This window comes from Natrix helvetica (genome assembly GCF_964273705.1).
Source record: "Natrix helvetica genome assembly, chromosome: W".
Classification (NCBI taxonomy): Eukaryota; Metazoa; Chordata; class Lepidosauria; order Squamata; family Natricidae; genus Natrix; species Natrix helvetica.
In genome coordinates, this window is record NC_138555.1 from 60,094,695 (window position 1) to 60,118,617 (window position 23,923).

Consider the following 23,923-nt stretch of genomic DNA (forward strand, 5'->3'; position numbering starts at 1 on the left):
CTCGTAATATTCCAAAGTGTTCAAAATCATTCTCATATTATCTTTAATTTGTCTCTTTGGTAAAAAACCATTTTGATCAGAGTGGATGAAGCTATTTAAATATTTCTTGAGTCTGTCTGCTAATATAGATGCGAATAACTTGTAATCTGAATTTAATAAAGATATTGGTCTATAATTCTTGGTTTGCGTTAGATCTGTCTCCTCTTTGGGTAGCAATGCAATATATGCTTCTGTCCATGATTTAGGTATTCTGCTCTCTGATATCACTTCATTCATAACTTCTAAGAGAGGAAGAGAAAAGATTTCTTCGAATGTTTTGTAGAATTCCACCGGAAATCCATCTGGACCTGGGGCTTTTCCATTATTTTGTTTTTTGAGTGCTTCCGTTAGCTCCATCATTGTTATTTTACTTTCCAGCATTATTCTAGTTTCATCTGGTATCTGGGGAAGATTAGCATCCTGTAAATATTTTTTAACTCCCCCCCTCTTCCATTTTCTCTTGTTGATACAGCTTAGCATAGTAGTCTTGTATAATTTTCTTTTTCTTCGCATTTCCATAATGAATTTGTCCTTGCTCGTCTCTTAGTTGGAGTATTTTCTTTGCCTCTCTCTCTTTTTTCAATTTATATGCCAACCATCTGCCTGGTTTATTTGCGTTTTCAAAGTAATTCTGTTTAGTGCCTCTGATTTTTTGTGCCAGTTCTTCCTTTTCCAGTAGATCTATTTTATGTTTGATTGTATCCATTTTTATTTTAACATCTTTTTTTTGTGGCGATCTCTGTAACTGTTTTTCAAGTTTTTTATAGTCATTGTCTAGAGCTTTATGCGTTTGTCTTTTCTTTAGGTTTCTCTTCCTTGTGTAGTCTATTATCAGGCCTCTAGTAACAGCCTTCATTGTATCCCAAAGGTTCTGCATTGATGTGTCTTCTTTTCTATTTTCTTTAAAGAAGAAGGCCAATTCGTTTTCCATTTTCTGTGTAAAGTTTGTTTCTTTCAGTATGGTATTATTTAATGTCCATCTAGATCTTATCCTTTGGCCTTTCCATTTAATTGTGATTGGATTATGATCCGCCCATGTGCTTGCTTCAATCTCAATTTCTTGTACATTACAAATCAATTCTGTTGAGGCCCATATCATATCAATTCTGGAAAATGATGAATGTCTATTTGAATAAAAAGTATATTGTTCTTTTGTAGTATTTCTTTCTCTCCATGTCTTTTAAGTTTATTTCATCTATCATCCTAAAGAAGGATTTCGGAAGGAGTTTTCTATTTATCTTTGTTGTTTTGTGTGTTTTATAGTCCATGTTCTGGTTTACAATGCCATTAAAGTCACCCATCATACAAATATCAACATAGTCCAAGTCCAAAAAATTTTTATGTAGTTTTTTATAAAATTCATGTTGCTTTTCATTAGGAGCATAAATTCCAATTAAAAGTACTTTTTTAGTATTATCCATAATTTCCACCCTCAAAATTCTTCCCTCTTCATCTGCGTAGATTAATTTTGCTGGGATATTATCTTTAATATAGAAGATCACTCCTCTTTTCTTGCAGTTCGCCAGTGTAGTAAATGTTTTCCCAAGCTTTGGTTGTATTAGTAAATGTTCATGTCTCTTTTGAATATGCACTTCTTGTAGACAAATTAAGTCACATTTTAATTTTTCTAGTTTATGAAATATTTTCTTTCTTTTAATTGTTGAGTCAAGTCCATTTATATTAATTATAATCATTTTTTTCCTCCATGTTTATACTTTATATACATGATTTATAGCTCTAGTTGATCTGGGTTCTCGTTGTTCTCTGAGGATTACACCCCCCACCGTGCCTTCTTCCTTATCAATTCCGTCTACGGCTCCTTCTACTTTTTCAGTCTCGATTATAGGTGTCTCCAGTAGTTGCACTAATAATTCTTCTTTTCCAGTTTTCTCAGCCATTTCTCTAAAATGTTCTGCATAGAAAGCTTCTGCCTTGTCAATTGTATCTATTCTATATCTTTGTCCTTGCCATGTAAATAATAAACCTTCCGGTATGAACCATCTATAATTAACACCTTTTCTGATCAGGACCTTAGTCAAGAATTGATATTCTCTTCTCTTCTCTCTCACTCTTCTCGGAATTTGTTTCAACACTACAACCTCTTTACCTTTGTATTCTAGTTTTCTATCTTTCATTTTTTGTAATATTTGTAGTTTGATTGCTTTCTTGGTAAATCTTACATGGACTTCCCTTGGAAGAGCATTTCTCATTGCATATCTTGTATATACTTGAAATGCTTCATCTATACCATCCATCATCTTCTCTTGGGATGTCTCTAAAACATTTGTCAATATCTCAGATATTAGCTGTACTAAGTTCTCTCCTCTTCTTCTATGTTTTGAAATCTTAAAAAAATTTTGGACCTATCCATCTCCCATGCTAATATTCCACTGCTCTCCCTTTCCACATCGCTCACTCTGCTATCTAACTCCTCAACTTTCTTCTCTTCTTGTTGAACTTTTTCTTCAATTTTTTGAACTCTATTTTCATATTTCATCATCCAGTTTTGCATATCTTCCATTTTTCCTTCCATTTTAGCAACTTTTTGTTCTATTTTTTGGGTTTGCTGCTCTATGTTCTCAGTCTTCTTTACAATGGTATCTAACTTTTCATCCTTACTATCAGCTCCTGCTTGTAATTTCTGTATCACTTGCATAATTGAATCTAAAGTTATTCCCTTCTCCTTTTCTTGTTGGAGCATCGACTGTATTGATCTTTGACCTCCTGCTGGTGAGGAGGCAGGGGTTGTTGTTGTGGAACCAACAGGTGTTGCTTTTCTGCTCATCTTCTAATTCTTTTTTTCCTTCTACAATTTGGTCCAGTTAATATCACAGCGATTTAAAAATTAAAATTTATACATCAACTTATGGGGTTAAAAGTTTATAGGTAAAGTAGAGGGTGAGAAAAAAAGAAAAAAGAAAAGGGGGGAGAAGAAAAAAATAAAGCTCTTTCACTTAGAAAGGAAAGTAAGAGAGAGAAAGGGGAAAGAAAGGAGAGTAAAAAAGAGTAAAATAAAATAACAAAGTAAAAAAGAAGGTAGTAAAAAAAAGAATCTTCAATCCAATTTACTCATATTTAAGGCAAACCATCCATTTATGTCTAATATCTTCAAAAAGTAAGCATAAAATAAAGAGAGCAACAAGGAAGAAAAAATAAATAAAAAATCAATACTTCAGAGAGCCCCCCCAAAAAATCACCATCTTCCCAGCAAAATAATATGAAAATAGTATAAGAACTGCCACCAAGCTAAGAAAGAATAGATTCAGTCTCTTTGTTCTTTTTTTTTAAGATAAGAGTCTTTCTAAGGTCACTCTGAGCTTTCCCTTACAGCTTCTGTTTATTCTAAAGTAGGTTTCCAGACACTGAAAGATTCCACAGAAAACAGCTGTTCAAACAAATGTATTTCTACCTCTCACAGTTCTGAATTTTTGAGGGAAACGGCTCTGTCGAGTAACAATGTTTCAAGTCCACTAGATGGCAGTGTTACTTGTATCAACTCTCAATGCTTGTTTGTTCCGTCCATTTTAAAATAAACCAAATAACGACAATATAACAAGAGTAGCAAAAAAAAAAAAAAAGAAAGAAAGAAAAGAAAGAATCTTCAGGGCAATTAAGATTTAAGGTCCAAAATTAAAAGCCTCAAAAAACGCTGTGAACCAATCCACATTAATTTACGACGAGAATCCAGCCTGGCTTCTGGGAGTAAAAAGGGGGGGGAGGAGCTTTAATTGGTAAACTGATATCCGCCGCTTTTCTCTCTAGTCAGCCTTATTTTAAGCTAAGTTTCCAAAGGGTGGGGCTGATGTCGCAGCGAGATGATGTCTGTTCCAATTTCTCTGGAATAGCCGTCTAAATTCGGATCATCTGGATGACTCAATCTGAGTCTAAGCTGTCCCAAAGAGACGGTGAAAGGTAGGGGGAGATCCAGTGGTCCCAGAGACATTCGCAAAGTCTCTGGTGATCTGGAAAAAGCCCCCTTTGCCAGCGATCGTGAATCAGCCACCAGGCTGCTGAAGCTGCTGACAGCCCCTACACGTAAGCGCAGGAGAGAAGCATGTCGTGTTGGTGAGAGTTTTTAAACCCTTTTTTTATGGGAAAGAGAACACCCTGAATTTGGAAACTTAGCTTAAAATCAGACTCCTTTCTTCATGATGTATGGCTACAAGCCCGATCTCAAGAACCTCCATATTTTTGGTTCATATGCTATGGTGAACATTCCCTTAGCTCAAAGAAGAAAAGGAGGTCCAGCAGCAAAGCGACTGAGATTTATGGGTATTAACGATAATTCAAAATGGAGCAAATTTATTGACCCTAAACATGTAATTGTGATTTCATAATCTGCTAATATTGAGGAACATATTGACTGGTCCAGGATTCATTCCAATGATCCTGGAGTTTATTTTCCTAGAAATGATGTTGCAGATGCCACTCAGCCTGATGACCAAGATTCACAGGCAGATATTCCTTCTACCAGTTCTTCACAACCTGATGTTCCGTCTTCGCAAGCCGCAGATGCTGATGCTAGCGCCGAATATGAGGATGAGGATGAAGAAGAAGAAGAAGAAGAAGAAGAAGAAGAAGAAGAAGAAGAAGAATGGACTGTTGTTCTGAGACGTTCCAAGAGGGTCACAAAAGGAATCCCTCCACAACGATATTCGTGGCAACTGACAAAAACACCCTTGCCTTTGATTTGCAATGTTACACTTCCTCCTGATATGTTTACACAGATCAAGCAGCTTCCTGATTCAGAGCAAGAGAAATGGTATGATGCAATGCAGGATGAAATTAACAGTTTAAAGAAACTTAATGTATTCACACCTGCAAAACCTCCAGCAAACAAAAAAGTCATTGGCACTCGATGGGTCTACAGAATCAAGAAGAAACCGAATGGTGAGTCATTGTACAAAGCCAGACTTGTAGCTCAGGGTTTCGCTCAACGTTATCCTGAGGACTACACAAACACTTACTCACCAACAGTCAGAACTGAGAGTGTAAAAATTGCTTTAGCCACTGCAACTATTCTTGGCTTAGAAGTTTTCCAATTTGATGTGGACACGGCTTATCTACATGCTGACCTAGATGAAGAGATCTACGTGAGAAGCCCTCCAGGATTCTGACAGCAAGAAGGGGATACCTGGTTCCTGAACAAAAGTCTTTATGGTCTGAAACAGTCAGGGTTAATGTGGTACTTATGTCTTACTGACAAACTAAATTCAATGGGCTTTATTAAGTCCGAAACTGATGAGTGCGTGTTCACAAAAAGATCTAACAATGCATATGAGATAATTCTTGTTTATGTTGATGATATTGTTTATATTGGTCCAAATAAGAAAATGAGTGAGATTTTTGCTAAAGGTTTGCAGAGATACTTCACATTGAAATATTTAGGTCACATTAGCACTTAGTTAGGTGTTCAGATTGACAAAACACAGAAGGGGTTTAGTCTTTCACAAGAGGAGAAAATTGACCACATTCTGCATCATTGCAACATGAAGGATGCTAACACAACAAAGACACCCATGCAAACAGATTTTCACAACTTAACACATGAACCAAGTCCTAAGTTCGAAGATCAAACACTTTATCGCTCAGTCATTGGGTCACTGTTATACATTAGTAGTTGAACCAGACCCGACATTGCACTTAGTGTTAATCTCTTATCATGACATGTAGGTAAGGCGAAACAGTTTCATTGGACATGCGTTAAGAAGTTATTGAAATACCTGAAACACACTAAACACACGAAGTTATTGCTAGAACCAACACATACTGATTATGCAGAATTATGTTGCTATGCAGATTCTGATTGGGCAAGTGATAAGAAATCACGCAAAAATACTTCAGGTTACATGATGTTCCTGAATGGATGTCCTGTTTACTGGCAAGTGAGAAAACAGAATTTTGTTTCTTGTTCTACTGAAGCTGTTCTGACCCACCCACCCCCCTTCGTCCACACCAAAACACTCCGAGCCAAAGATACTTTACAAGATTTATTAACAGACAGACAGGTCCTTGGCAGTAAACCAACACAGATAAGCCTTAGCAGCAATCCAGCCTGCCAAGCTCACAAGACTGTTCTCCCCGCCTCCAGCCTCTCTGCGCCCTGTTCGGAGTCGGAACCCTGTCCAGGGTCCTCCACCTCCTCCACAGCCGACTCATATGGACCCTCGCTGTCGGAGTCTGCTGGCAGCTCCAACGGCTCCTGCTGGGCCACAACACTATCCCTCACCACAGGGCCCTTCCCCCGGGTCTGACGCTCGGGATGTGGCCTCGAGGGATATTGCGCATGATAGGCTCGCACCAGAGCAGGGGCATGCACGGCCGTCGCATCGGTCCAGGTCCCCCCGTCCGACCCCTCATCCATCCAGTCTACCAAATACTGGAACCGTCCCTTGAGCCATCTCGAGTCACGGATTCGGGCCACTTTGTGCGGTGGCCATGTGTCCACCTCATGCGATGATGGCTGGGGGGAAGAGGGTTGGCGGTGAGGACAAGCTGACCATTCAGGGATCAGGAGCAAGCGATGGAACACTGGGTGCACTCGCATGGAGCGTGGGAGGGTTAGGCGATAGGCCACCGGGTTGATGGTGGCCTCCACGGGGAACAGCCCAAGATACCACTGGTCCAACTTTTAGCCACCCGGTGGGATGGAAGATGCCGCTTGAACAGCCACACGTGATCTCCCACAGCCAACTCTGGCACTGCACGCCGAGATTTATCGGCCACCCTTTTGTAGTCTTCCTTCGCCTGATTCAGATAGCGGCTCACCACTTAGTGGACCGCCTGGAGCTGAGAGAGGAAGTCCTGTGCTGCGGGGACTGGGGAGTCCACTGGGGTGAGAGGGAGAAAGCGAGGGTGGTACCCGATGTTAGCCATGAAGGGCGTCGTCCATGTGGAGGTATGTTGCGAGTTGTTGAACGCGAACTCTGGATCTGGCGTTGGTTCAGCTTACGCGCCGTGGTCAAAAACTCTAAATTCCGATGATCCGTCCAGACCTCGACCTGATGCCTGGCCCCCTTCAGGTGATGCCTCCAGGCCTCGAACACCACCTTAATAGCCAACAACTCCTTCTCCCAGATGGTGTAATTGCGCTCGGAAGGATTGAGTTTCCGAGAGTAGTAAGCGCAAGGGAAAAGGGTACCATCAGGAGCTTGAGCCTGCAGTAACACCGCCCCCACGGCGATGTCAGACGCGTCCGCCTCCACTACAAAGGGATGATGGGGATCAGGGTGCTTCAGGATTGGCTCCCTCATAAAAGCGTGCTTCAGGGCCATGAATGCCTGTTGCTCTGTGGGCCCCCAGCGAAATTACACTTTCTTTTGTAGGAGCCGAGTGAGGGGCGCGGTCAGGAAAGCAAAGCTGGGGATGAAGGTCCGGTAGTAGTTGGCAAACCCGAGGAGTCTCTGCACATCCTTCATACGTTGAGGAACGCCCCCACCTTGCCCGGCTCCATCGCAATTCCTTCAGGGGAGATACGGTGCCCCAGGAACTCGATGGTAGTCTGCCAAAACTGACACTTCTCCAGCTTTGCGAACAAACCCCAGGTCATGGATGGGAGGGATGCCAGTGGGCACCTGCCCTCCCTCAGCAGATGGCACCATGGCAGAAAACTGGGTAGTGGCCAATCAAGGGATTGACCTCCCCACCGGTTCCAGTCTCCCCTGCAATGCCCCAACAGGTTCTTACCCCACCTTCCTACAGAGAAGCAATCTCCACAATGGAAGAAGGGATTACCAAAGGGAGGCCTGCAGGATGGATAGCAGGCCAATATGATGAAGCGGTTCCTAAGTTTAGAGATGTAACTAGGTTCCTTTCCTCATGAGGCCCAATAAAATGCCACCATTGCTGTCAACTTGGCCACAGAGCGTCAGAATGCTTGGCTCCAGCCCCAATGCCACAAGCGTGCGCACAAACTGCCACGCCGGTAAAGAGAAGGACCCAGATGCCACCACAGAAGAGTCATCTGGGCCAACTACCTCCGGAAGAGGATCCCCAACTTAAGGTGACAAAGTGTCCTACCAAGGGGGAGGCCTCGGAAGAGGAAAAGGGCAAACAATCTCTGGAGGAGGATCCCCAACTTAAGGTGACAAAGAGTCCTACCAAGGGGGAGGCCTCGGAGGGGGAAAAGCCCAAACGACCTCTGGAAGAGGATCCCCAACTTAAGGTGATGAAGAGTCCTACCAAGGGGGAGGCCTCGGAGGAGGAAAAGGGCCAGCCAAGGATGATTGAATCCAAGAGCCCAGAACCTACAGCACCTGCAGCAGAGAGCCCTAACCGACCATGGGAAGAGGTTGCAATGGACTTCATCGTGGAACTCCCAGACAGCAGTGGGAATACAGTAATCTGGACAGTTATTGATTTCGTTTCTAAGCAGGCACACTTCATTGCTTGCTCAGGATTGCCATCCGCAAAGAAATTAGCGAAAATGTTTGTGAAACACATTTATCGCCTGCACGGAGTACCCAAGGGGATCATTTCAGACCTCAGAGTCCAGTTCACAGCTAAGTTCTGGAGAGAGGTCCTGAGATCCATTGGGTCCACACAAGAACTGAGCTCAGAGGTTCATCCCAGCATGAACTGTGCAGCAGAGAGAGCCAATGCGGTGGTGGAACAATACATCAGGTGTTTTGTGGACTATCAGCAAGACAACTGGTCGGACTTGCTACCCTTCGGCGAAGTGGCGTACAACGACGCGGTCCACAGCAGCACGGAATTAACTCCTTTCCAGATTACCAATGGCATGGAAGTTGTTGCCATGCCTGAGTTGCCTAGAGAACTTCCTTCCTCCATGTCTTTGAATGAATGGATGGACATGCTAAAGAATGGATGGGAGAATACGAAGAAGGCTCTAGCAGTTGCGGCAGAAGCCTACAAGAAGCAAGCTGATAAACATTGCTCGCTCCAAACCCCCTTCCGTGTGGGGGACAAAGTTTTTGTATCTACCAAATACATAAGATTAGGAATGCCTAGTAAGGAATTGGGTCCAAAATTTCTAGGTCCATTCCCAATAGTGAAGATAGTTAACCCAGTTACAGTTCGACTCAGTCTACCCAGAAGTCTAGGGAAAATTGACCCAGAATTTCATTGTAGCTTGTTGAAACCAGTAATTGGGTCTAGCATAAGAGCATCCACCCAAGCTCACTCTCCACCTGTAGTGATAGGAGGGGAAACACAATCTGAGGTGGAAAATATTGTAGACTCCAGGCTGAATAGGGGTCGCTTACAGGACTTAGTGCACTGGAAGGGTTACCCTTGGTCTGAAGCTACTTGGGTGAACAGTGGGAATCTAAAAGTGGAGAAGTTAGTAAAACAATTGCATGAGAAGTTTCCCGATAAGTCAAATGGTCTCCCTGGGGGGAGAAGGGGTGGTAAATTTTTATTATGTTAACTTTTATGTTATTCTCTTTTCAGGAAAAGTTTTTCTTCTGAGGAGAGGCCGCCTGTCAGGCCTGTAGTTATGTTTCTTTTAGGATCCTTGGCCTGCCACACTTCTATTATTTTCCTATGCTGTTTCATTAGTGTAGTAGTTGGGAGGGGGGAATAGAAAGGAGTAGACTTGTGGAATGTATTGTTGTCATTCTTTTCTAGAAGCTCAAGGTCATCTTTTGTCTCCGAACCTCGACACCTGACCGGAAGCAGAGGGGTGTAGATGCCAGCGTGGAAGAAAAGGATTGGACCTTTTGATGGATTATGGGTGTGGGGATAAGATCATGAACTTTCAACTGGGTGGAATTCCAGGAAGAAAATCAGAGTTGGAATTCCACAGACATGCTAACATGCCTGTATGATTAAATTGGAACTTTAACGATGATTCTGCCTTCGTCTCTGATTGATTTCATGCATGGTATTTAGAACGCTGACATTATTCCAACTCTCACTTTAAAATAAGGCACCAGCACACACACCCTCACACGGGGGGGGGGGGGGCTGGAAAGGGGTGCTGAATTCCCAACGCTGACTGGGACAGCATAAAATATCAGCGAACAATTATGAGAAAGCTTTTGGAGATAAGAAGCTGAGAGGAGACGCTTCTCTGCAAATCTTCAAAGGCAAAGGAATTTCTGCTTCAAGATGTATTGCATCTGGCAAGGGGCACAGCCTGAGGGGATGGAACAGAGGGGCTGGAAAGACTTTTTCTACACCCGGCTAGAGGATGGCCAGAAGATCTAATGAAAGGAGTTCCCAGCCATCCACACGCAGTCATCTCTGATGGGCTTCCCGGACCATTTCGGACAACTAAACGTGAGTGCATGCTCCCCCTCCTTCCCCCCAGCTTGGAAGCAAGGCTTGGGAAAAAACCTGGAGTGGAGATTTTGACTCCTTCCAGACAGCGATAAATTAAATGACTTATTACCCTGCAACTGAGCTGAAGACAGATTCCCTATCAAAATGGGAGTTTCAACCCAGACAGCAAGAAGAGATTTGGCCAGCATCTTTCACTTGCCAGCCACCGGAAATTGGGCAGCTTGTGAATGAAGCACCACCAGATTGGGTTTTTTTCCCAATACCCCAATCAAGGAACTACCAACTACTAACTCAGACAAACAAGCTAACAGTAAACAACAGCCCAATCAAGGAACCACCAAGACCGTTCCTACCAACACTGACAGGGAAACCCACTAGTATATAAAATGAGAGCAACCCCCACTCCCTACTAATACATTCATTTGCCGGAACTAAATTGAGAGCTCTGGTCTGCAATATCAAAAGGAAACAGAGGGGGTCAACCACTGAGACCCCAGTGATGTAGGAAGAGGGAAGGACACAGGCCAAGCACTCCGATGTAGGAAACAGTTTATTATGCATAAGGACCGAACAAAGAGAAAACAGCTTGACCCCGAATGGTTATCAAAAACAGGGTTTTATACCCCACATTACGTATACAGTTGCTGATTGTTACATTTGACATATATGGCTTGGTAAGGAACTGAAAGCGCTTAGTACATATCTTAATTACCAAAAGGGACAGAAAGGAAAAAGGGAGGGGGCCATATGCATCCAATGAATTATGTTAACTATAATGTTTTAAGGGAGGAAAAGGGGAACAAGCAGCAAACAGGATACATTCGCCTGATTTTTAGGCCTGAACCAAAGTTTTAGGCTATCTCACTCCCCCCTTTGTGACTCATCTGACATGTCCAGAAGAGTCACATATTCTGGATCTCCTCCAACCTCTTGTGGCCGAAGCTTTTCATATTCCCACATAGCCATTACCTGAGCAGTTGCTTTCCTTTCAGCTAATAAAGATAGACTATTAGTGATAGTTTTAACAAAGATGGGTAACACACATGGGAGTAGCACACAGCCAGCAGCTGTTCTAGACTTTGCACTTTCCCTAGCTAATTGAGTAAGACCCTTAACTGTTTCATTAGTTATGATTTCCACAACTGCTTGCAAACGAATCAGGCGATTTAGGATGTACACAGGGGTACAATAGCCATACATGCCATCTTCCGCCCATGCAGCTGGTCCATATACCTGTATGATTAGTTCTGCAGGCCATTCTTCATCTCCCCAACTATGATGGTTACCTCCCACATTAACTTTCCCTATAATAGATGTGTCTACACCTCTCTTTTTCCTTTGTACATTTCCAACCTCATCATAAACCGGAACCCCCAAAACCTGTCTGGTTTTTAATGGAAGTAGAAAGAATCCAGGCCTGATTATGCCAAGAACACATGTTCCACACCAATTAGCAGGTAATGATCCATATGCCATTTTCCCACAAATCCAGTATAGTCCATCAGGAGCTAACCATACGAGGGTTTGATTATCAGGATCATTCAAGAACTCCAGCCCCTTAATTTTGAACAGGGCCTGTTCATCAACTCCCTCTGTAGCATTGCTTCCTGACCACCATATTCCACTTTCCCATTTTCCTATGCATATCAGATTACCTACTTCCTTACATCCAATTCTACTTCTCCTTCTAAAACACACATTTCCTACCAAGTTGGTGGTGAGGGTCCAATCTCCATCTTTTCCCTGATTATAAGACAGGTTACCTTGTTGCTCCATTTCTAACACTTTAGAGTGATTAAGTTCCTGAGCTTCCCAGGGCCACTTCTCTCCCATGTTAGTCCCTCCACACACAAAACAATTAGCTACACTCAGAGTATGGGCTATGTCCTCAGCTAATTTAACAAAAGTATTAGTTACATATTGAGGAATTTCTGGTATGTTTAATTTTTCCATTTCCAGATAAAATGACCAAAATAAGCCCTTCGTGCCGTGATGGCGAACCTATGGCACGCGTGCCACAAGTGGCACGCGGAGCCATTTGTCAGGGCACGCGAGGCGCTGCCCTGTCAGCTGGCCAGCAGGCATGCGCGCGCTGGCCAGCTGAGTTCACCTTTTTAAAAGCTATTTTTCACCTTCCCCAGGCTCCAGAGGCTTTATAGGAGCCTGGGGAGGGCGAAAAGAGCATCCCCCGCCCCCCCGGAGGCTTCAGGGACCGTCCCTGAAGCCTTCGGAACGCTTAAAACCACCCTCCGAGCAAACTGGAAGTGACTTCCGGGTTGCTCGGAGGGTGGTTTTAAGCGCTCCGAAGGCTTCAGGGAACCCTCCGGACAGTCCCTGAAGCCTCCGGAGGGCCTCCGGGGGGTCGGGGGAGGCTCTTTTCGCCCTCCCCAGGCTCCTATAAAGCCCCTGGAGGCTGGGGTGGGCAAAAAAAATGTAAAAATGGGGGGGTCGCATGTTGTGTGCGCATGCGCACTGGGGGGGTCGCGCATTGCATTATGGGTGCGGCACGCCCGCACTCGACCCCCCTGCGCTCCCCCCACTTGTGGCACGCGAGCCAAAAAAGGTTCGCCATCACTGCCTTAGTGTCTTGTACCTTTCTTGTGGTTTTGGTAATCTTCCATTTGAGTTTTACATGAGGGTCTGCTCCTTTTGCATAGATTCCTAATCCATACAACCCTTCCCATGTTTTCGTAGGTGTGCAAGTCAGTTTTACAGGGTTGCATCTGTTCTTTTGACAATTACTAGTTGCTACCCCTTTCTCCATTTTACACTTCTGATTACCTCCTGGGGCATCTCCTGACCACATAATTACACAAGACCAATAAGGACAATAGCTATAGGTGTCTCGGTCAAAGCATTCCCCCTTATTGTGACACATGTATTTTTGCTCTAACATATAACTTCTTTCCCACTCTAATGACCCACATGTAGCTTTCAGGCAATTACGGTTAATAGCCATGCAAGCATCAAATGTTAATTCTACTGGCTTATTTAAAGACCTAAATTCAGTTTTATTTAATAATTCTTCCCTACCACATTCAGTTGTATATATGGACATTTCATATGTAGTAATTGACTTAGCCTCAGCTGGGTTGTAGCACTGGATTTTTCCCTTTAGAGTACACATGTGATATATAGTAGAATTTACTTGACAAGTAGGTGGTGTGTGAGGTGAACATTCATCAGGTTTACTAGTGTGATATATCAGGGTGTTAGATATTAAAGTACCTTGAACTGTAACCTTGATACAGGGACTGCATTCTGTCCGTTTATCTGTTAGTGATGTTCTAGGTGTCACTAGTGACTTTATAGTAGGGTATGCTTTGATCACTGAACCATGTTTTCCCCCAATGTATTGTGTAGGTGTTAATGAGGTAGCTCTCTTTGTGCGTTCCCCAAGTGGTTCCTCCAATGTCACCTTCCCTTTCCTTGGGGTGTAACACAACACTCCTTGAGTCCCATTGCACCTATTAACTAATACAGGCTGGTTAGTACCGAATACACATGTAGTTAGATCAAACTGCTCACATGTTTTAGGTATTCCCACCTCCATTTGGATGGCATGGCCATCCTGACTTACACATGGAGTACATGGGCCTAATCCTATATGGTCTTTGGTGTCTCTAGTTGTTCTTCTTGGGTTTCGCGGATTTTTTATTGTCATACCAAATTCAACAGTACCAGCCACTATTTGTAACATGCATGTTTCCTGCCAACCAGTTCTCAATTGGGAGGGAGAAGTCACAGGTTTCCATCCCCAGTATTGAGGAGGTGTTCCACAATCTAAGGTGAGTGAGTTGCTTCCTTCTTTTAAGGGGGTTCTCTCACAAATCCCTCTCCTTAAGAGATATCCTACATATTGACAAACCTTAGGGTTTGAGTACCCTTGGGCTTGACAAGTGAGTGCAGATATTTTGTCAAACAATTTAGGAGTAGTACACGGGTGGGGTAAAATACCATTCCAACATTCAGGGATAAACAGGATAGGTGATGGACTATGACAACTCCCTGTTCCAATGTTAAATGCTTGTATTATACGAGGCTGTTCTTCTGGCTTACTCCACTGACCCAAGTTGCTAACACATACCAGGTTACTGTCCACTCCATGCACCATAGCACTTACCCATATCCACACAATACCATATTTCAGGAGCATGTTTATCAGCTTCACGTTCTCTTTGAATCTCCTTGTGATCATCTTCCAGTGCTTTCCTGATGGTGGGGCAAGATTTGAGCGTGTAGTAGGAGTGTGTACCTAAACCTACTATTTTATAAAACTGTAATTTATCCTCTATGATTACCACATCACACTCCACAGTACAATATGTGCAAAGAACACAATCAATACAATGTGCACAGCAACAACATCCACATTTACACTTGCAAAACCAACACATATAAGCAATAAAAAGAAATTCTTAATGAATATCAGCAAAATCAAAAACCTTTCATCCGTTCTTCCCCCATGCGTAGAAAGTCAGCGTCCGGAGTGACTTAGCAAGGGTCTTTTCTTTCTTCAAGGAACTCAAGCCACGTAATCAGTTCTGGAGGAGAAATTGACTGGGGCTGGCTAGCCCAATTATTAAGAGGTTTTGATTGTCCACAGAATAGGAATTTATAGTGATAGAATAAAATGATAGCCAATGAGATGATTGCCAGTAGCCAGAGTCCCCACAACCAGGATTCCCACATAGATCCTTACCAATCTTCTGCCTTGCGCAGGAGACCAGCGTCCGGAGTGGTCCAGCAGGGCAAATCTTCAACCTTTACACTTAGTCTGCTAACAGCATCCTATTACACACACAACACATATCATCTAGACACGTTTAAAAGTAAGTTTGGTTGGGTTCTTCTGATCCACAGACACCTTCCAATTTGCATCTGCTGCAGCCTTAATTCGTGTCCAGTGGATCCAAGACTTAGACCCTGCAACTTTTACTGCAAGCGGAGAAGACATAACAACAGTAAAAGGCCCTTTCCATCTTCCCTCAAGCTGTTCCTTCTTCCAGTGTTTTACCCATACTTGGTCTCCTGGTTTAAATGGGTGACAACGAGTCACTAACCTAGGGGGCACCCTTTCCATTACATAGTTTTGGAGTTTTTCAACTTGTTTATTCAATTCCTGCACCATTTCCGTATTCCAAACACCCCCCCTTATGACCCAAATCAGGCCATCCCGATAAACTCCTTCTCAGGAGGTTTGGAGGCCTACCAAACATCAGCTCATAAGGTGACAACTTGTGTTGCCCTCTAGGAGAGCTTCTAATTGCATACAAGGCTAACGGCAAAGCATCTGGCCACTTCAAATGGCTTTCTGCACATATCTTTGTTATTGGTTCTTTTAGGGTCCTGTTCTTTTGTTCTCATCCCCATTCGAGGGGTTCCAGGTTTGCACCTTTAGTTGCGGCATACAACGGAGCTGCTATCAAAGCAAAATTTGGAATCCAAATACGACAGAAACTTGCCAATCCCAGAAAACTCCTCAACTGTCTTTTTGTCCAAGGCTCAGCCAGAGCCAAGATTGCATGCTTCCTTTCAGGTCCTAATGCACGACTGCCTTGTTCTATGACATACCCCAGATATCTGACACGCTTCATCACAAGCTGTGCTTTCTTTCTGGAAACTCTATACCCACACTCTAATAACAAATCCAACAATCTCTTGGTATTATCCCAACAAGTATCTTCTGTCATTACTGTCACTAACACATCATCCACATACTGTAAAATCGTATCTCCTTGTTGACAAGGTACATAGTATTGCAAATCCTTTGCTAAGGCAGTGCCAAACAGAGTAGGGGAATTTTTGAATCCTTGGGGAAGCCTAGTCCAGGTATACTGTGATTTAGTGCCAGTATGAGGATGTTCCCATTCAAAAGCAAAAAGAGGTTGACTGATAGGATGTATGGGTATTGTAAAGAATGCATCTTTTAAATCTATAACAGAAAACCAAGCAGCTTTAGGTGGAATTAAACTAAGGAGGGTATAGGGGTTTGACACAGCTGGATGTAGGGTCACTGTCAGCAAATTTACAGGTTGAAGGTCTTGAACCGGCCTGTAAGACCCAGCCTCCTTTTCGATAGGAATTATTGGGGTATTCCAGGGGGATTGGGCATGCACTAAAACTCCAGCCTCCAAATATCTCTGAATGCTTTCATACACAGCATAGACTGCTTCCCTCGAAACAGGTCTTTAACTTTAACTTTAACTTTAATTTGATTTCTAAACCGCGCCCTCTCCCAGAAGGGACTCGGGGCGGTGTACAGTCATATTAAGAACACAATAAATATACATAAATATAGATATAGCAATAGATATAGGTGTGGCTGGAGGAGGTAACATATAATTTATTGTACAATAATAGTTAAAGTTCAAATTTAAAATTTAAAAAATTTAAAAATTTAAAAATGCATTAAAAAACTACCCCTAAAAAACTATCCCGGGATAAGATGTTTGCCAGGAGGTATACAATGGGACTATAAATGGGCCAGGCCAGCTAATTGGAACAGGTCGCTGCCCTATGCGCACAGGCACTGCCCATGGCTTTACCTCTACCACCACTGGTGGATGATGGGCTGCAAATCCCGGCAGGTTGTCCTCTGCCCACAGCCCTGGCACATCAAAATGGTACCAGATACCATCTTCAATCACCCCCCCAATCTGCCTACCGATCATCAATCTCCATGTCTCCTCCGGCGAATGTCTTACTGTCACTCTCTGTCTGCCTTCATCAAAGGAAATGGTTGCCCCTAATTTACTAAGTAGATCCCTACCTAACAATGGAATCAGGCATTCAGGTATGTACAAAAACTCATGCTGTATTTTAGCTCCTTTAAAATCACAAGAGACAGGCTTCAGAACCTTATGGCCCCAAACCTGTCCTGAAACTCCCTGGACCTGAATTGTATATGGTCCAGGTGCTGATATAGGCTTATTCACCACAGATCTCCCCGCTCCAGTATCCACTAGAAAAGTTGTTTGTTGACCCCCGGCATTTACGGTTACCAAGGGCTCAGATGGGGCCTCTTCCAAGCCTGGTCCCCGTCAATCTGTCCAGTCTGTTTCAGCCAACCCTACTGTCTCTGACACCTCTTGGAGCCGGCTGGGATTTCCAAAACCTCTATTAAATCCCCTAGTACCTCTTCTGCCCCTAAATCCACCTCTGCCAATAAACCTACCAGCTCCCTGGCCTCCTCTGCTTTCTCCCTCAGGCTGCAATCTTCCTGTTCCTCTCCATGCCCCCCTTCCTCTCTGCACTCGTTTCGGACACTCCCTCTGCCAATGCCCTTCACCCTTACAATAAGCACATTGATTTGGGCCCAAAGACATTCCTCCTTGTAAAGCCACTGCCAACAATTCCGCCTTCTTGTGCATTTTAGCTTCTTTCTCTTTCTTCTCCACCTTATCTCGATTTACAACAACTTTCCTTGCTATTTCCAATAATTCACTCGTGTTTTTACCCAAAGCCCCTTCTTGCTTCTGCAGTTTCCTTCTAATATCGTCATAACTCTGAGCAATAAATCTTTCATTCAACATTCTTACATTTTCAGGAAGTCTCGGATCAACTTGAGTATACAGCTCATATGCTTCTATCAACCTCTGCAAAAACCCTTCAGGGCTTTCATCCGCTCCTTGTAATACTAATGAGGGTTTAGACATATTTACAGGGGGCTTTCCTGCTCTTCGAAGGGCTTTTACCACTGCTGTTCTATACTCAGTTAGGCGGGTCATGTCATTATCATCACGGGGATTCCACCCAGGGTCCTCCTCTGGCACCCTCAATGGTAATTCTCTGGCAAAATCAGCGTCTCTTTCGAATGCCTCCCTCACACCTTTTCTCATGGCTGCTTTCCACTTCTCTCTCTCTTCTGGGGTCAATAACACATTCAACAACTGCTGAATATCAGTCCACATAGGACTGTGAGTTTGCATAATAGTCTGAAAGAGATCTGCCATCTCTGTGGGCTTAGCAGAAAGGGGCCCATAATGTTGTTTCTAATTCAAAAGATCAGTTGTAGAGAAAGGAACATATTGAAACATTGGTTTTATTTCTGCAACACCCTGCTGATTGATCACCTGCTGGTCCACCTGCCTCAAAGGAGCAGTGAATTCAGCAGCAGCAGCTCTCGCCTTAGCTTTGGCTGCAAGGGTCTGCACCCCCACAGCTTCCTCCTCTATTCCCCCTACTGCACCCACAGCCCCCTCATCATCCTCCACATCACTCTGTCCACTTCCATCAGCAGATGGGCTTCTTTTAACTCGTGCCCTTGTCACATCCCCACTCTTTCCTGCCTGATCTACCCCTATCGTTCCCCCAACAGCACCTCTTCCCTGGGGAGGCTGATAAGGCGGCAACGGCGGCGCACAAGGAGGGGGTCGAATAATCTGTTCCTCATCAGCAGCTAACACTTTCCTCATCCTGTCTCTCTGCTTCCTTATCGTATTTCGCCTGCTGTATTTATTTTTAGGTCGTGCCACACACAGACGCACCATTTCTGCCTGACATTGCAACAAATCATCCGCTTTTTCAGTCAATGCATTCATTGATCTATATATGGAAACTGATCTGGAAACTTTTCCTGGGCTACAGCAATTACCCCCCACACCTCATCAGCAATATCCTCTCTAAAAGTTCCCTCAGCTGGCCAACCTACCCCGAGAGTGAGCCACACATGTTTACACAAATATTTCAATCTCTCCTTTGTCACTTTGGGATATGAGGGGTCCCTAAAATAGCTATCAAAGCCTTTCACCATGCATGCCAATGGTGTGTTGGGCACACTCTGAGTCCCCCCCATCCTAACACACTGTCACCGACTCACAGCCCCGGTTCTCACAGCCACTAACGAGAACTGCGGTGACTTAACCTTCCCACACAATTACCTCACACGGACTTCATTAGGACAGCCGTCCCGAGTCCAGGGGAGAGATCAGGTCCCCTCTTCTGTCTGCAAATGAGACAGGTACCAATTGTTACAGATACTCGCCTGAAACTGCACACGTCCTGGCCAGGAAACACACGAATCCTCTTTCCTACACCGCAGGGTTCTTGGACTCGTTCACAGCACTGTCGGCCTCACAGGGAAGTCGCTGCCACCTCCCGGAAGTCAGGAAACTCCCGTGGCGCCTGGAGGATGTTCAGGAGCGGCTGCCCCAAGGGCCCGAGGGGTTGAACGGTCCTCAGTAAAATATTACCTCAGCCTGTCAGTCCCTTCGTGGTCGCCACCTGATGTAGGAAGAGGGAAGGACACAGGCCAAGCACTCCGATGTAGGAAACAGTTTATTATGCATAAGGACCGAACAAAGAGAAAACAGCTTGTCCGGACCCCGAATGGTTATCAAAAACAGGGTTTTATACCCCACATTACGTATACAGTTGCTGATTGTTACATTTGACATATATGGCTTGGTAAGGAACTGAAAGCGCTTAGTACATATCTTAATTACCGAAAGGGACAGAAAGGAAAAAGGGAGGGGGCCATATGCATCCGATGAATTATGTTAACTATAATGTTTTAAGGGAGGAAAAGGGGAACAAGCAGCAAACAGGATACATTCGCCTGGGTCAGCCTGCCTCGTTACAGATAAAAATGATCATTAGCCATGTCAGCAATTCCTACAAGAAAGGAAATAAAGCTTTTGGACTTGATCAGACTTTTACAGGCCTGGGCCTGTAGCCTGATTTTTAGGCCTGAACCAAAGTTTTAGGCTATCTCACCAGGACCAGGCAACTCTGTGCACAGTCCCAGGTAAGAAACTATTGCCCCAAAGGAGGGAAACGTTCCATTGTACCTGGGTGGTCAGGAGAGCAATTGTGGGAGGTTTTTCGATAATGGCAGTGTGTGTGTGCTGGACTGTGTTCTGGGAACACTAATGAGTCCAGAGCGAGTGCGGACCTGAAAGATTGTGGTTTCTTACTCCTGCGAGGAGGAAGGGCAGCCTGAAGGGAAGCAGACTGGTGCATGGATTTGGAGTGGCCGTAAAATCGAGAACCTCAGGAAACCATAACCAGGAAAACTCTCAAGAGAATGGGGAATAGTTGTAGTTGTTGTTTTAAACCTAGGGTTAAGTAGTTTAGAACTACTGTCTGGAATCAGTGATCTAGAGGGGGAAAAAAGATTAGGGCTGTGTTAGCCCACTGGAACACATTGAAAAGTTGTCTTTAAAAAGAAAAGTGGAGTTCAAACTTGCGTGAGAGCCCTGGCCAGGTGCAAACGATGTGTGAAGGTCTCTATACATCTTGATCTTTAAAGTGAAGCCAGCGTCTGCTGGGAGATTCAAGATAGGTAGGTAGGTAGGTAGGTGAGGGTTTCACCCCCAGGGCAGAAATATGTAATAACAATCCAGTGCTTGAGGAGATAGAACAACGGGTGTAACTTCGAGTAAAAGTGAGAAGTTCACTAAAACAATTAGGAAGAATCCTGAATTGTAAATAGACCCAACTAGTCCTTTAAGAAAAATACTTAGAGGTTGGGAAGCCCCTCCATACGTTGGTGCTGACCAAAGAAGATACGGTTAGCTTATGCTGTTATGTCTGGTAGGAAGACCTAGGTGTAGAAGGAAAGAAATACTGCAGTGTTATAAAGATCTTGAGAATTTACCATTCTGAAGAGTGCAAGAAAACTCTGAAAAAACTAAGAATAAAGAAGAAAATGTTTATTGTTTTTCCCCCCCCAAATACAGAATACATACAGATTGTGAATTAGAATTGAGTGTTGGATTGAAGACAGGCAATTCAATATATAAGAGAATAAGGTAATTGAGTATTTTACCTATTCTTCATTTATTACACATACGTAACAAAAAAAATACAAATATATAGATATAGACAGAGTTGCAAGTAAAGTTTGATATATATAGACTAAGACAATTGATTTAATTGATATAAACATAAAAAGATAGTAAAAAGGGGATTATAAGAGACTATGGGGGCTGGAAAGAGGAAGGAATATAAGAAGTGAGAGGGGAAACTTAACAAGTGTACCAATATATGTTATTTTGGGGGAAGATTGCACACAAGATAAAGATGACAAGTACAACCATTAGCAAAATGAATAAGAAGGCAGCATCCAACCCTGCATCGGCAACATCATCACCCTCAAACCAGTGCACAATAGATAGCACACTAGGCATAGGAAAAGCGAGCTCAACAAAAACATTTACAGTGCATGCAAGCAATGTTAATTATGATCCAGGAAACAATTATGAAGACACAAGAAACAATAACAAAAAACCATGGGGAGATCAGAAAAAATCACAAGGAAATCAAAACCGAGATGGGAGAAGTGAAAGGGAGATTAAAAGAATAGATGACAAAATAGGAAAAATACAAAATGAGATCACAAAGAATGAACAAAAAATTCAAAAAGTAGAAACAAAGGTAGAACAAACAAAGAAAAAAATGGAAACAATAGAACAGAAGCTGACTACAGTAAATAGGGATCTAGAAGAAAAAATAATCTTCCTGGAAATGGAGAAGGCAGCTTTCTTTCTACGATTCCAAAATATAGTAGAAGATGAGGAGGACCTAGGGGAAACAATCACAGAAATTGTGGCAGACATATTACAAAAAATAAACAAGATATATGAAGGGAAATAGATGAGGTGTATCGAATTCACACAAATCATGCTAGGAGACATAGACTCCCAAAAGAAATACACGTAAGATATATAAAATAATCAGTAAGGGATGAAATATATAAGAAAGTAAGAGAAGAACAGATAACATACAAAGGAAGGGAAATACAAATTCTGAGACAGATACCAAAAATTGTTAAAGACCAGAGAAGACATTACCAGTTTCTCACATCACAACTAATAAGATATAACGTAATGTTCAGATGGCTCATCCCAGAGGGAGTCATGATCACTTGGCAGGAAAAAAGATTTAAAATGGATACAATAGAAAAGGCACACAAGTTTTTCAAACACCATTTCACAACTGAGGAAGAACAAGAGGGTAGGGAGGAAGCAGAGAGCAGAAGTCAAGAAGAACAGTCAGTCGAAGATAAGGAGGCAGAAAGAGAAGGAAGAAAACAAGAAAGAGAGCAAACAGAACAAGAGGTCACCAGAACACGAATAGAGACAAGAAACACAAGGAAACTAAGGATGTTATACAAATAGGACAATGGAACAAGAAATCAAGATTCTCTCAATGAATATAAATGGACTAAATTCACCTGAAAAAAAGAAGACAAACTTTGTCAAAATTACTGCAAATGAATATGGACATTGTGTGCCTCCAAGAGGTACACATTAAAAGACAATACAGTAAACTATAAGAAAATCCAAAATTAGGAAAACTATACAGAGCATTAACACAACAAAAAAGAGGGGAATCGCAATGTACATTAAAGATTGGATAAAAGCCAAACAAATTTATGCAGATGAGGAGGGGAGAATCCTGATGATGGAAATAGAAACAGAACAAAAAGAGCTTCCGGGGTGACATCACATTGGAGCAGTTGCAGGGAAGCAAGTCTCTGTTCTCCCTGTCTGATTTTTCGTGTCTGGAGGCTGTCAGCAGCAAAGCTGAGCCTTGGAGAGGACAGCGATAGTGAGGGGAATATCCAGGGGTGACGAGGAGAAGAGCGATCTCCCCATTGAGAAGGGTGGAATCCCTGAAATCTGACACAGAAGAGACCAGCTGTTATGGCTTGGTCATGGCCTGGTCCTGAGATGTGACAGCCTGATTAATGGTGGAAGAAGCAAAAAGTGAGAAGATGCAGAAGTATCAACATACAGTGTTAAATAATCTGAAACTCTGAGACACTTCTCCAGGTTGGTGGAATTTAGGATAGATCAATTAAGTGTTCTTGTAAACTAAGCCGCGTATCCAGGAGGACTCCCAGATTGCGAGCCTTCTCTGAGGGGGCTAAAATTTCTCCCCCTATCATCAAAGATGGAACAAGATGCACAAATCGGGATGATGGAAACCACAGCCACTCAGTCTTGGAGGGATTGATCTTTAGCCTGTTCCTCCCCATCCAGATCCACACAGCCTCCAGGCATCGGGACATCACGTCGAGGGCATCGTTTTGGTGGTTTGGGGTAGAGATGAAAAGTTGGGTATCATCAGCATATTGATGATACCGTACCCCAAAACCATGGATGATCTCGCCCAGCGGTTTCATATATATGTTGAACAGTAGGGGTGAGAGAACCGACCCCTGGAGCACCCCACAAGTGACGCGCCTGGGGGTCAATCTCTGACCTCCAGTCAACACAAACTGCGACCGATCCGACAGGTAGGAGGAGAACCACAGTAAAACGGTGCCCCCCACTCCCAACCCCCCGAGTCATCGCAGTAGGATACCATGGTCGATGGTATTGAAAGCTCTACGAGAGGTCTAATAGGACCACGACAGAGGAACAGCCCCTGTCCCGGGCCCGCCAGAGATCATCCACCAACATGACCAATGCCGTCTCCGTGCTGTACCCGGGCCTGAAACCCGACTGAAACGGATCCAGGTAGACAGCTTCATCCAGGTACTGGGGAAGCTGACGTGCTACCACACTCTCGACAGCCTTCGCTACAAAGCGAAGGTTGGAGACCGGACGGTAGTTGGCTAAAGAAGCTGGGTCCAGGGAAGGCTTCTTAAGGAGGGGCCTCACCACCGCCCCCTTCAAGGCGGTGGGAA